Here is a 14,605-nt window from a genome sequence, read left to right as displayed (position 1 = left end):
AATGACATCACAGAGAAAGAGACAGGGTTGTGTTCTTTCTGGATTCCGTAGAATGACATCACAGAGAAAGAGACAGGGTTGTGTTCTTTCTGGATTCCATTAGAATGACATCACAGAGAAAGAGACAGGGTTGTGTTCTTTCTGGATTCCATTAGAATGACATCACAGAGAAAGAGACAGGGTTGTGTTCTTTCTGGATTCCATTAGAATGACATCACAGAGAAAGAGACAGGGTTGTGTTCTTTCTGGATTCCATTAGAATGACATCACAGAGAAAGAGACAGGGTTGTGTTCTTTCTGGATTCCATTAGAATGACATCACAGAGAAAGAGACAGGGTTGTGTTCTTTCTGGATTCCATTAGAATGACATCACAGAGAAAGAGACAGGGCAGAAAGACACTGCTCTTACTGTTCTTATTTATACCTTTTGTTTGTGCCAAAGATGAGATACAAAAAATAACTTTTGCTCGCCCTACAGACATCGACACTCAGCAAAAAAAGAAACGTCCCCACTCTCGACTGTGTTTATTTTCAGCAAAATTAATATGTAAATATTTGAATGAACATAAGATTCAATAAACTGAGACATAAACTAAATAAGTTCCACAGACATGTGACAAACAGAAATAGAATAATGTGTCCCTGAACAAAGCGGGGGTCAGAATCAAAAGTAACAGTTATGTGGTGTGGCCACCAGCTGCAATAAGTACTGGAGCGCATCTGCTCCTCATGGCCTGCACCAGATTTGCCAGTTCTTGCTGTGAGATGTTACCCCACTCTTCCATCAAGGCACCTGTAAGTTCCCGGAAATTTCTGCAGGGAATGTCCCTAGCCCTCATCCTCCGATTCAACAGATACCAGACGTGCTCAATTGGATTGAGATCCGGGCTCGTCGCTGGACTTGGCAGAACACTGACATTCCTGTCTTGCAAGAAATCACGCACAGAACAAGCAGTATGGCTGGTGGCATTGTCATGCTGGAGGGTCATGTCAGGATGAGCCTGCAGGAAGGGTACCACATGAGGGAGGAGGATGTCTTCCCTGTAATGCACAGCGTTGAGATTACCTGCAATGACAACAAGCTCAGTCCGATGATGGTGTGACACACCGCCCCAGACCATGACGGACCCTCCACCGCCAAATCAATCCCGCTCCAGAGTACAGGACTGTCTGACCATCATGAGACAAAACCGCGACTCGTCAGCGAAGAGCACTTTTTGCCAGTCCTGTCTGGTCCAGCGACGGTGGGTTTGTCCCCATAAGCAACGTTGTTGCCTGCCTTACAACAGGCCTACAAGCCCTCAGTCCAGACTCTCTCAGCCTGTTGTGGACAATCTGAGCACTGATGGAGGGATTGTGCGTTCCTGGTGTAACTCGGGCAGTTGTTGTTGCCATCCTGTACCTGTCCCGCAGGTGTGATATTCGGATGTACCGATCCTGTGCAGTTGTTGTTACACGTGGTCTATATATATATATATATATATATATATATATATATATATATATATATAAAATATATAAAAAAAAAAAAAATCACCTTTATTTAACCAGGTAGGCTAATTGAGAACAAGTTCTCATTTACAACTGCGACCTGGCCAAGAATAAAGCAAAGCAGTTCGACACATACAACACATATGCGTCCACTAACACTAATAAATGCCCAATGCACTAATTTTGTGAGATAAAAATATAGAGAAATATATTTTTTAAATTATTTTTCAGGGGGTACTTTGTGTGGTTACACTACTGTCTACCAATCTTCAGGATCAAACACTTGGCATATCATTGCATTGAAATTATTTTTCAGGGGGTACTTTGCGTGGTTACACTACTGTCTACCAATCTTCAGGATCAAACACTTGGCATATCATTGCATTGAAATTATTTTTCAGGGGGTACTTTGCGTGGTTACACTACTGTCTACCAATCTTCAGGATCAAACACTTGGCATATCATTGCATTGAAAGTATCAACATTTGAAAAATAATTATAAATTACTAATGTTCTTGTCTCAATGCAAGACAAACAAATCCCATATTCTTTCTTTAAGAGTGCCGTCAAATTAATCTCAAAATATCACATGAGAGCAAACAAATACATAAAAATGCAGGAGGTACAAATGTCATAATGCAATGGCTCCAAACTTATGTTTTTACTCTCCTACCAACTGCTTTTGGAATTGTCATGACAAAAGTTTGCAAAAGCTTGACAAGAACCATGTTTCCATCGCACATATTTATGCGAGAAAACGTCAGATAAAAACTGTAATGACAGGCCTAATGGAAACATAACATTTTGAAGTAAACTTTCCGAATGTCAACAAAACAAAAATATGCTAGAGAGAAGGTGGGATCTTGGTGTGTCTGTAAAATGTTTTAATTATTTATTTAACCTTTATTTAACTAGGCAAGTCAGTTAAGAACAAATTCTTATTTACAATGACGGCCTACCAAAAGGCAAAAGGCCTCCTGTGGGGACGGGGGCTTGGGATAAAAAAATACAATATAAATATAGGACAAAACACACATCATAACAAGAGAGACAACACTACATAAAGACAGATCTAAGACAACAACATAGCAAGGCAGCAACACATACCACAGCATGGTAGCAACACAACATAAGAACAACATGGTAGCAGCACCAAACATGGTACAAACATTATTGGGCACAGTCAACAGCACAAAGGTCAAGAAGCAACCACCACTGTCAGAAAGAGTGTCCATGATTGAGTCTTCAAATGAAGCTCTTGAGATAAAACTTTCCAGTTTGAGTGTTTGTTGTAGCTCGTTCCAGTCGCTAGCTGCAGCGAACTGAAAAGAGGAGCGACCCAGGGATCTGTGTGCTTTGGGGACCTTTAATAGAATGGCAGACTGGCAGAACGGGTGTTGTATGTGGAGGATGAGGGCTGCAGTAGATATCTCAGATAAGGGGGAGTGAGGCCTAAGAGGGTTTTATAAATAAGCATCAACCAGTGGGTCTTGTGACGGGTATACAGAGATGACCAGTTTACAAAGGAGTATAGAGTGCTGTGATGTGTCCTATAAGGAGCATTGGTGGCAAATCTCATGGCCGAATAGTAAAGAACATCTAGCCGCTTGAGAGCACCCTTACCTGTCGATCTATAAATTATGTCTCCGTAATCTAGCATGGGTAGGATGGTCATCTGAATCAGGGTTAGTTTGGCAGCTGGGGTGAAAGAGGAGCGATTACGATAGAGGAAACCAAGTCTAGATTCAACTTTAGCCTGCAGCTTTGATATGTGCTGAGAGAAGGACAGTGCACCGTCTAGCCATACTCCCAAGTACTTGTATGAGGTGACTACCTCAAGCTCTAAACCCTCAGAGGTAGTAATAACACCTGTGGGAAGAGGGGCATTCTTCTTACCAAACCACATGACCTTTGTTTTGGAGGTGTTCAGAACAAGGTTAAGGGTAGAGAAAGCTTGTTGGACAGCTTTGTTGTAGAGAATTTAGCGCAAAATCCGGGGAGGGGCCAGCTGAGTATAAGACTGTATCATCTGCATAGAAATTTGATGAGAGAGTTCCTACTGCCTGAGCTACGTTAATGATGTAAATTGAGAACAACGTCGGGCCTAGGATTGAGCTTTGGGGTACTCCCTTGGTGACAGGCAGTGGCTGAGACAGTAGATTTTCTGACTTTATACACTGCACTCAGAGAGGTAGTTAGCAAACCAGGCCAAACACCCCTCAGAGACACCAATACTCTTTAGCCAGCCAACAAGAATGGAATGGTCTACTGTATCAAAAGCTTTGGCCAAGTCAACAAAAATAGCAGCACAAGCAGCACTTGCTTAGAATCAAGGGCAATGGTGACATCATTGAGGACCTTTTAGGTTGTAGTGACACATCCATAACCTGAGGGGAAACCAGATTGCATACCATAGAGAATACTATAGGCATCAAGAAAGCCAGTCAGATGATTATTGACAAGTTTTTCCAACACTTTTGATAAACAAGGCAAAATAGAAATAGGCCATTAACAGTTAGGATCAGCTTGATCTCCCCCTTTAAATAAAGGTTGAACTGTGGCTGCCTTCCAAGCAATGGGAACCTTCCCAGAAAGGAGAGACAGGTTAAAAAGGTTGGAGATAAGCTTGCTGCACCCGTCATCGCCAAGCCTAAAGAAGAAAGGGTTTAAACCATCTGACCCAGATTTTTCGGGGGGGGTCAAGTTTAAGGAGATCCTTTAGCACCTCGGACTCAGTGACTGCCTGCAGGGAGAAACTTTGTAGCGGGGCAGGGGAAAAAGAGGGAGAAGCATCGGGGATAGCCACATTAGAAGGGTTGGGAGATGAGGAAATGTTGGACGGGCAAGGAGGCATGGCTGAGTCAAATAGGAATCCTGACTTAATGAAGGTGTGATTAAAGAGCTCAGCCATGTGCTTCTTGTCAGTAGCAACCACATCATCAACATTAACGGACATGGGCAGCTGTGAGAAGGGTTTATTCTCCAGGTCTTTAACCATTTTCCAGAACTTCTTGGGGTTAGACCCACAGAGAGAGAACTGTTCCTTAAAGTAACTAATTTTGGCCTTCCGGAAAGACTGAGTGCTCTTATTTCTCATTTGCTTGAATGATAGCCAGTCAGCTTGTGTATGCGTGTGCCGAGCCTTTCGCTAAATGCAATTCTTGAGGTGGAGTAACTCTGCAAGATCATGGTCGAACCAGGGACTGAACCTGTTTTTAATTCTCATGTTCTTTATGGGGGCGTGTTTGTTAACAATACCACTGAAAATATACCAAAAGAAAGTCCAAGCGTCTTCTACAGAGGGGATCAATCTGATTCTATACCAATTTACACAAGCCAGTTCATGAAGGAAGGCTTGCTCATGAATTTTTTTAATCGTCTATGACAAATCAGGACAGGTCGTTTCACTGAGCAGCCATTACGAACACAGGCTGTAAAACAGTGATCACTAAGGTCATTACAGAAAACACCAGACTGATACCTATCAGGATTATTTGTGAGGATAACATCGAGGAGAGCAGCCTTTTCTGGGTGTTTGAAGTCATACCTTGTGGGATTGGTGATAATCTGAGAAAGATTTAGGGAGTCCCATTGCTTTAGGACTTGGTTAGGTGGTTTAAGCATGTCCCAGTTTAGGTCACCTAGCAGGACAAATTCCGACTTAGTGTAAGGGGCCAGGAGAGAGCTTAGGGTATGTAGGGTACAGGCCAGTGCTAATGGAGGACGATAGCACCCAGCAAGAGTCAACAAAGAGCTATTTGAAAGTTTAATGCTTAAAAGTAAATCAAATTGTTTGGGAACAGACTTGATGGAGACAACTGAGCACTGAAGGTGATCCTTGGTAAAGATTGCCACTCCTCCACCTTTGGAAGATCTGTCTTGCCGAAAAAGGTTATAACCAGAAAGGTTAACATCAGTATTCAAAACACGCTTAACCACGTCTCAGTAATGACCAACACATCTGGATAGGAGCTATGAACCCACACTTTCAATTGATCCATTTTATGTAATAAGCTTCAATTGTTAACGTGCAGAAAAACCAGGCTTTTACGAGAGCAAAAATCAGTGAAGCAGATTTCAGAGCGCAAGTAAGAATTGGGGCTAGCAACAATAGATGGGTCAGGGTGTACATGCACATTTCCAGATATCATCAGCAGTAATACAATCAGGGCACGGCAGAGGGCAGGGAGAGCTCTGCAGTGCTGATTTATGACATCTTAATGTACATCAGATGGTAACAAGATCATATTGTACAGCAATTTCATCAAGTAACATGAATACAAAGCTGGAGAGAGGTGATTAGAATAGGATGGGAGGCCAAAACCAATAGAGAGTCAGAGTCCCAAGTGTGGGAACAAACATAGTCTGTCCCAATGTTGGGTAAAGAAAGTTTGTAGTCAACAAAGTATTCAGGAGTCATGAAGTAAATAGCAAAAAAGCAAAATGCACAATAATAAAAAAATATATATAACGACTTGGGGCTACCCATTGTAAGTTCAGAGTCACTCACCCAAACAACGCGTGTGTGCTGGAGGCGAGAGTAAGCTCGGGAGAGAGGGGGGAGTATGGTGGAGGTAACTGTACCAGACAGGGGGAGACAGGCCAGGGCAGACGGTGAACAGAGAGGGGTGAGTATGGTGGAGGTAACTGTACCAGATGGGGGGAGACAGGCCAGGGCAGACGGTGAACAGAGAGGGGTGAGTATGGTGGAGGTAACTGTACCAGATGGGGGAGACAGGCCAGGGAGAGAGGGGAGTATGGTGGAGATACCTGTACCAGACAGGGGGAGACAGGCCAGGGCAGACGGTGAACAGAGAGGGGTGAGTGTGGTGGGGGTACCTGTACCAGACAGGGGAAGACAGACCAGGGAGAGAGGGGTGAGTGTGGTGGGGGTACCTGTACCAGACAGGGGGAGACAGGCCAGAGCAGACGGAGAACAGAGAGGGGTGAGTGTGGTGGAGGTACCTGTACCAGACAGGGGGAGACAGGCCAGGGCAGACGGTGAACAGAGAGGGGTGAGTGTGGTGGGGGTACCTGTACCAGACAGGGGAGACAGACCAGGGAGAGAGGGGTGAGTGTGGTGGGGGTATCTGTACCAGACAGGGGGAGACAGACCAGGGAGAGAGGGGTGAGTGTGGTGGGGGTATCTGTACCAGACAGGGGGAGACAGACCAGGGAGAGAGGGGTGAGTGTGGTGGGGGTATCTGTACCAGACAGGGGGAGACAGACCAGGGAGAGAGGGGTGAGTGTGTTGGGGGTACCTGTACCAGACAGGGGGAGACAGACCAGGGAGAGAGGGGTGAGTGTGGTGGGGGTATCTGTACCAGACAGGGGGAGACAGACCAGGGAGAGAGGGGTGAGTGTGGTGGGGGTATCTGTACCAGACAGGGGAGACAGACCAGGGAGAGAGGGGTGAGTGTGGTGGGGGTATCTGTACCAGACAGGGGGAGACAGACCAGGGAGAGAGGGGTGAGTGTGGTGGACCTGTACCAGACAGGGGGAGACCAGGGAGGGGGGTGAGTGTGGTGGGGGTATCTGTACCAGACAGGGGAGACAGACCAGGGAGAGAGGGGTGAGTGTGGTGGGGGTATCTGTACCTGAGTGTGGTGGGGGTATCTGTACCAGACAGGGGAGACAGACCAGGGAGAGAGGGGTGAGTGTGGTGGGGGTATCTGTACCAGACAGGGGAGACAGACCAGGGAGAGAGGGGTGAGTGTGGTGGGGGTACCTGTACCAGACAGGGGGAGACAGACCAGGGAGAGAGGGGTGAGTGTGGTGGGGGTATCTGTACCAGACAGGGGGAGACAGACCAGGGAGAGAGGGGTGAGTGTGGTGGGGGTATCTGTACCAGACAGGGGGAGACAGACCAGGGAGAGAGGGGTGAGTGTGGTGGGGGTATCTGTACCAGACAGGGGAGACAGACCAGGGAGAGAGGGGTGAGTGTGGTGGGGGTATCTGTACCAGACAGGGGGAGACAGACCAGGGCAGATGGTGAACAGATCACCAGGTGGAATCCAAGCAGCAGTGCAGCAGACAATGGGAGTAGGTGTCACACCCACTTGGGAGAAGCTTTTATTTCTGTAGGCAAATTTCCTGTAGAAAATGCCAGTGACTGGTCTTTGAACAGCAGGAGGGGACTTCTGAGGATGCTTCAAAGACTCCTGACACTTGTTGGGCCCAAAGGCCTTTTACTTCACACCTTAGTGCTAATTGAATTGGTATCTGGCTCAATTCCAGGTTGGAATGGCGTCCTCGGGACTCTGCTGTTTGTTGGCTAGAGCAACCTCCGTAAAAATAAAACCTTGGCAGCAGTAATCTCTTTGGTTAATCTTGGTCAAAATTAGGTTGTAGGTTTGGAGTTTTGATCTGGGGCGAAGGCCATGCTGTGGAGTGTAGCATCCTACATACAGTTGAAGTTGGAAGTTTACATACACCTTAGCCAAATACATTTAAACTCAGTTTTTCACAATTCCTGTCATTTAATCCTAGTAAAAAGTCCCCTGTTTTAGATCATTTAGGATCACCACTTTATTTTAAGAATGTGAAATGTCAGAATAATAGTAGAGAGAATGATTTATTTCAGATTTTATTTCTTTCATCACATTCCCAGTGGATCAGAAGTTAACATTTTGGCCCATTCCTCCTGACAAAGCTGGTGTAACTGAGTCAGGTTTGTAGGCCTCTTTGCTCGCACACACTTTTTCAGTTCTGCTCACACATTTTCTATAGGAATGAGGTCAGGGCTTTGTGATGACCACTCCAATACCTTGACTTTGTTGTCCTTAAGCCATTTTGCCACAACTTTGGAAGTATGCTTGGGGTCATTATCCACTTGTGACCAAGATTTAACTTCCTGACTGATGTCTTCAATGTAGCCACATAATTTTTCTTCCTCATGATGTCTTCTATTTTGTGAAGTGCACCAGTCCCTCCTGCAGCAAAGCACCCCCACAACATGATACTGCCACCCCCGTGCTTCACAGTTGGGATGTTGTTTTTCAGCTTGTAAGCCTCCCCCTTTTTCCTCCAAACATAAAGATGGTCATTATGGCCAAACAGTTCTATTTTTGTTTTATCAGATGAGAGGACATTTCTCCAAAAAGTACAATCTTTGTCCCCATGTGCAGTTGCAAACGGTAGTCTGGCTTTTTTATGGTAGTTTTGGAGCAGTGGCTTCTTCCTTGCTGAACGGCCTTTCAAGTTATGTCGATATAGGACTCGTTTTACTGTGGATATAGATAGTTTTGTACCGGTTTCCTCCAGCATCATCACAAGGTCCTTTGCTGTTGTTCTGGGATTGATTTGCACCAAAGTACGTTCATCTCTAGGAGACAGAGCGCGTCTCCTACCTGAGCGGTATGACAGCTGCGTGGTCCCATGGTGTTTATACTTGCGTACTGTTGTTCGTACAGATGAATGTGGTACCTTCAGGCGTTAGGAAATAGCTCCCAAGGTTGAACCAGACTTGTGGAGGTCTACAATTGTTTTCTGAGGTCTTGGCTGATTTCTTTTGATTTTGCCATGATGTCAAGCAGAGGCACTGAGTTTGAAGGTAGGCCTTGAAATACATCCACAAGTACACCTCCAACTGACTCAAATGATGTCAATTAGCCTATCAGAAGCTTATAAAGCCATGACATCATTGTCTGGAATTTTCCAAGCTGTTTAAAGGCACAGTCAACTTAGTGTATGTACATTTCTGACCCACTGGAATTGTGATACAGTGAATTATAAGTGAAATAATCTGTCTGTAAACAATTGTTGGAAAAATAACTTGTGTCATGCACAAAGTATATGTCCTAACCGACTTCCCAAAACTATAGTTTGTTAACAAGAAATGTATTGAGTGGTTGAAAAACAAGATAATGACTCCAACTTAAGTGCATGTAAACTTCCGACTTCAACTGTACATACCTGCCTAAAATCCAAGTTTATCTAACTCCAAATCTATCCTTTTGCAATGAGAGAAATGTTGGTGGAAAAGCTTTTATGAGGAAATATGGATAAAATAACTATCATATCAATATACATTTTGGAGTCACGCGATTACATGCTATTTGTCCTCCTACTATGACTCGTCTTTGAGAAAGCAAGCAGTTTATAAGGCTACAGATGAAATACATTATGATTTTAACAGGGTGGTAATAGTGTATAGTGATGAGCTTTCCAATAAATGCTGAGGGCTTTATTCTGGTGACACGGCCACTGATGCTTGGCTGCCATTTGACAAACAAAATGAATCTCGGTCTTTTGTCCAGAATTATCTCATGCTGTAGGCTATACTCGCACTGTATCTGCGAGCTGTTGGCTAGAGTGCAGGTTATAATACCAGTGGGCATTTGCTATACAACACAACATTTTTGGTGAGAAAACCATCAGCAGAGTAGAAAAGGGAAACACATTTCACTTGTAAAAAAAGAAATGGCCGCTTTTCAGGACCCTGTCTTTCAAAGACAATTCGTAAAAATCCAAGTAACTTCACAGCTATTCATTCTAAAGGGTTTAAACACTGTTTTCCCATACTTGTTCAATGAACCATAAACAATTAATGAACATGCACCTGTGGAAAGGTCATTAAGGCACTAACAGCTTACAGATGATAGGCAATTAAGGTCACAGTTCTGAAAATGTAGGACACTAAAGAGGCCTTTCTACTGACTCTGAAAAACACCAAAAGAAAGATGTCCAGGGTCCCTGCTCATCTGCGTGAATGTGCCTTAGGCATGCTGCAAGGAGGCATGAGGACTGCAGATGTGCCCAGGGCAATAAATTGCAATGTCCGTACTGTGAGACGCCTAAGACAGCGCTACAGGGAGACAGGACGGACAGCTGATCATCCTCGCAGTGGCAGACCAAGTGTAACAACACCTGCACAGGATCGGTACATCCGAACATCACACCTGCGGGACAGTTACAGGATGGCAACAACAACTGCCCGAGTTACACCAGGAACGCACAATCCCTCCATCAGTGCTCAAACTGTCCGCAATAGGCTGAGAGAGGCTGGACTGAGGGCTGGTAGGCCTGTTGTAAGGCAGGTCCTCACCACACATCACCGGTAACAACGTCACCTATGGGCACAAACCCACTGTTGCTGGACCAGACAGGACTGGCAAAGCAGGAATGTCAATGTCCTGCCACGGCCAGCGAAGAGCCCAGATCTCAATCCCATTGAGCACGTCTGGGACCTGTTGTATTGGAGGGTGAGGGATAGGGCCATTCCTCCCAGAAATGTCCAGGAACTTGCAGGTGCCTTGTTGGAAGAATTGGGTAACATCTCACAGCAAGAACTGGCAAATCTGGTGCAGTCCATGAGGAGATGCACTGCAGTACTTAATGCAGCTGGTGGCCACTCCAGATACGGACTGTTACTTTTGACCCTCGCTTTGTTCAGGGACACATTATTAAATTTCTGTTAGTCACATGTCTGTGGAACTTGTTCAGTTTATGTCTCAGTTGTTGAATCTTGTTATGTCCATACAAATATTTACACACGTTAAGTTTGCTGAAAATAAACGCAGTTGACTGCGAGAGGACGTTTATTTTTTGGCTGAGTTTATTTTCCTATTCGGCACATTGAATTGTTTTTAGGTGCACTACGTCATCACTTACGTCTTTTATCAGGAACTTTTTGACGGAAACATCTCTGGTGGGAAAATGCGTGTATTGTTTTTATGCAGATTTTTTTTACAATATTCACATGGAAATCTGTCCCCAATTGGATGGAAAACTAGCACAAACAGATCTGGGACCAGGCTAGGTCCAAACCGGGAAGAGTATTAGTTATTATTAAGACGTGGTTGAGAGGCAGGTGCAGCAATAGGTCCCAGTACAGTAGATATCGAAAAAGGGGAAGGCTAGTTTAAAGGAGCCCTCCTGTCAATGTTGTGCATGTATTTTCATTGTTTTAGCCTGGTCCCAGATCTGTTTGTGCCACTGCCAACTTCATTGTCACGCTAAACATGACGATGAGTGACAAGGAGTTTGTATTATAACACAAACAGACTGGAACTCAGGCTATTTTTTTACTCTTCAAAACACAAACATTTAATAGAACAGGAAGGGACAAACTGGGAAGTGTTGGGAGTAAGAGGACTCAATGGTTAAACACTGTATCAACGTAGGACACAAGTGATGCTAGGTGTGTCTATCACATATACACACCATTTTATCCCAGAAATTCCAAAACATATTTTTGAATATCACACTGATTTTCAATGGATTTTTCAATTCATAATTCTGGACATTTCTTTCAACACATTATTCCAATGTTATAAACAGCTGGTGGTGGTGATGTGCTGCCACCTAGCTGTCAAACAAGGTACTGACCAAAAAAAGACAGACACAACCACATGAAACCAAGACTCACAAGACCTTGATGAAGTTTTAGCTTGACTCCATAAGCCAAGAGAACGTCACATTTAGATTATACTCAAATTTGTCAGGGCAGTAGCATACAACTAAAACCCCCTTTTTACTAAAAACTGATACCAGGGCCTGTATTCTTAAAGCGTCTCAGAGCAGGATACTGATCTAGGATCAGTTTTGTCTTTAAATCATAACGAACAAGACAACCTTATCCTAGGTCAGCATTAATATTCAGAGACATTTGTGACCAAAGGCCCTGAACCATAGAACACAAGTCATATCAGAAGTAGCAAAGGAGAGGAAGCCATTTATAAAGGCGTAATACAGGCGTAATAAACAACACTAATCTAAAATGTGCCCAAAGTATCTACCAACCATTACCATAAACCCAACAGATCATGTCATTCAATTAAAATGGACAAAAATATGCTTGTTCTATATTGCAAAACTATCACTTGGCACAGACTACACACAACACACAGGTTTACTGGTAAAGTGCAAAGGGATAGATTGCATTGGATCTGTTTGTCCGTCCACATTGTAACATGGATGTTTGTACTAGCAGACAGCCACTCCAGTTTAGAGTGAAAAAGCTGAGTGTTTCACTAGCTAACTACCAGAGACGTCATATAGCTGGGAATAAACATGAGCTTATAAATGGATGTTGTTGCTGTAACTTGACCGAAGAGAAAAAAAAAAAAAAAAAACTATCGCTGCTTTCGAAATGGCACCCTAATTTCTATACAGTGCACTCGTTTTGACCAGGTCCCATAGGGCTCTGGTCAAAAGTAGTGCACTAGAGAATGGAGTCCCATTTCAGACACTAATCAGTCCGTCTCTCCACTACCAGGAACCAATGCTCAGGTTGGCTACGTGTCAACGCTCTATTGGCTTCAAACTCAACTCTGGATCTCGAAGCCAGTACCACTGCATTTTCTCATTGTCACTGGGACACCAGGTGTGTGCAATTAACCATCAGGTAGAACGGAAAACCAGCGGGCTCCGGACCTCGTAGGGTAAGAATTAAATAGCCCTGCTCCATTGGGCCACATTTCAACAGATTTCACACAAGAATGTTCTAGAGTAGAAAAAGTAGCCTCAGGCCTTGTGTTAAGAGCATAGTCGTGGGAAGCTAATACAAGACTATTTAAGGCCCAGTGCTGTACGCTTGTGAATACACACATACATACAGAACCAGTCAAACGTTTGGACACACCTACTTATTCCAGGGTTTTTCATCTTATTATTAGTTTTTTTTACATCGTAGAATAATAGTGAAGTCATCAAAACTATGAAATAGCACATATGGAATCATGTAGTAACCAAAAAAAGTCTTAAATCAGAATGTATTTGAGATTCTTCAAAGTAGCCACCCTTTGCCTTGATGACAGCTTTGCACACTCTTGGCATTCTCTCAACCAGCTTCAATTAACAGGTGTGCCTTGCTAAAAGTTAATCTGTGGAAATAATTTCCTTCTTCATGCATTTGCGCCAATCAGTTGTGCCTATGACAAGGTAGGGGTGGTATACAGAAGATGGTCTTTTACCAAATAGGGCAAAGTCATTATTATGGCAAGAACAGCTCAAATAAGTAAAGAGAAACGACAGTCTATCATTACTTGAAGACATGAAGGTCAGTCAAGTCAGAAAAGTTTCTTCAAGTGCAGTCGTAAAAACCATCAAGCGCTACGATGAAACTGGCTCTCATGAGGACCGCTACAGGAAATGAAATGAGTTCCCCTCTGCTGCAGAGGATACGTTCATTAGAATAACTGCACCCCAGACTGCAGCCCAAATAAATGCTTCAGAGTTCAATTAAAAGACATCTCAACATCAACTGTTCAGAGTAGACTGCGAGAATCAGGCCTTCATGGTCAAATTTCTGCAAAGAAACCACTACTAAAGGACACCAATAAGAAGAAGAGACTTGCTTGGGCCAAGAAACACGACCAATTGACATCAGACTGGTGGAAATCTGTCCTTTGGTCTGATGAGTCCAAATGTGAGATTTTTTAATTCCAACTGCACGTGTCTTTGTGAGATGCAGAGTAGGTGAACGGATGATCTCTGCATGTGTGGTTCCCACCGTGAAGCATGGAGGAGGAGGTGTGATGGTGATTTGCTGGTGACACCGTCAGCGATTTATTTACAATTCAAGGCACTCTTATCCAGCATGGCTACCACAGCATTCTGTAGAGATACACCATCCCATCTGGATTGGGCTTAGTGGGACTTTAATTTGTTTTTCAACAGGACAATGACCCAACACCCCTCCAGGCTGTGTAAGGGCTATTTGACCAAGACGGAGAGTGATGGAGTGCTGCATCAGTTGACCTAGCCTCCACAATCACCCGACCTCAACCCAATTGAGATGGTTTGGGATGAGTTGGACCACAAAGTGAAAGAAAGCAGCCAACATGTGCTTAGTACTTTTCCTTCAAGAATCCCAACAGTGTGCAAAGCTGTCATCAAGGCAAAGGGTTGCTACTTTGAAGAATCTAAAATATATGTTGATCTGTTTAACAATTTTGTTGGTTACTACATAACTATGAAATAACACATGGAATTTTGATGTCTTCACTATTATTCTACAATGTAGAAAGAAATAGCACAAATAATGAAAAACCCTTGAATAAGTAGGTGTCCAAAATTTTGACTGGTACTGTATGTATATATAAAAAGTCTAAATATTTTCAGGTGGTGCTGCAGCACTATGGTTAAGAGGCTGTGTGCTTGTTCTCAAGA

The sequence above is a fragment of the Oncorhynchus tshawytscha genome, linkage group LG10 (genome assembly GCF_018296145.1).
Source record: "Oncorhynchus tshawytscha isolate Ot180627B linkage group LG10, Otsh_v2.0, whole genome shotgun sequence".
In the NCBI taxonomy this organism is placed as follows: domain Eukaryota; kingdom Metazoa; phylum Chordata; class Actinopteri; order Salmoniformes; family Salmonidae; genus Oncorhynchus; species Oncorhynchus tshawytscha.
Note: the sequence above shows the minus strand (reverse complement) of the source record.